The sequence below is a fragment of the Corvus brachyrhynchos genome, unplaced genomic scaffold (assembly GCF_000691975.1).
Source record: "Corvus brachyrhynchos isolate BGI_N302 unplaced genomic scaffold, ASM69197v1 scaffold303, whole genome shotgun sequence".
Taxonomy (NCBI): Eukaryota; Metazoa; Chordata; class Aves; order Passeriformes; family Corvidae; genus Corvus; species Corvus brachyrhynchos.
The window spans coordinates 225,782-226,672 of record NW_008237429.1 but is presented as its reverse complement, the minus strand read 5'-3'; the positions used below and the strand labels follow the sequence as shown (position 1 = coordinate 226,672).

Sequence of the window (891 nt, the reverse complement as noted above, 5' to 3'; positions counted from 1 at the left end):
GTGGGGAATGGGGAAAATCCATGGGAGAAATCCATGGGGAATGGGGGAAATCTGTGGGGAAAATCCGTGGGGAATGGGGGGAATGCACGGGGAAATGGGGGAAATCTGTGGGAAATGGGAGAAATCCGTGGGGAAATGGGGGAAATCCAGGGGAAATGGGGGAAATCTGTGGGGGAATGGGGGAAATCCATGGGGGAAATGCACGGGGAATGGGGGGAATGCACAGGGAATGGGGAAAATCTGTGGGGAAAATCCGTGGGGAATGGGGAAAATCCATGGGAGAAATCCATGGGAAATGGGAGAAATCAGTGGGGAAAATCCGTGGGGAATGGGGGAAATCTGTGGGAAATGGGGGAAATGCACAGGGAAATGGGGGAAAATCCATGGGAAATGGGGGAAATCTGTGGGGAATGGGGGAAATCCGTGGGGAAAATCTGTGGGGAATGGGGAAAATCCATGGGAGAAATCCATGGGGAATGGGGGAAATCTGTGGGGAAAATCCGTGGGGAATGGGGGGAATGCACGGGGAAATGGGGGAAATCTGTGGGAAATGGGAGAAATCCGTGGGGAAATGGGGGAAATCCAGGGGAAATGGGGGAAATCTGTGGGGGAATGGGGGAAATCCATGGGGGAAATGCACGGGGAATGGGGGGAATGCACAGGGAATGGGGAAAATCTGTGGGGAAAATCCGTGGGGAATGGGGAAAATCCATGGGAGAAATCCATGGGAAATGGGAGAAATCAGTGGGGAAAATCCGTGGGGAATGGGGGAAATCTGTGGGAAATGGGGGAAATGCACAGGGAAATGGGGGAAAATCCATGGGAAATGGGGGAAATCTGTGGGGAATGGGGGAAATCCGTGGGGAAAAGCTGTGGGGAATGGGGAGAATG

At 53.2% G+C, this 891-nt stretch overlaps 1 protein-coding gene across 1 annotated transcript in view; it reads right to left on the bottom strand.

Moving 5' to 3' along the window:
• The window catches only part of LOC103613521 (rho guanine nucleotide exchange factor 11), a 33,401-nt gene that overhangs the window by 9,151 nt on the left and 23,359 nt on the right, over window positions 1–891 (bottom strand). The gene's annotated exons all lie outside the window — the stretch shown is intronic.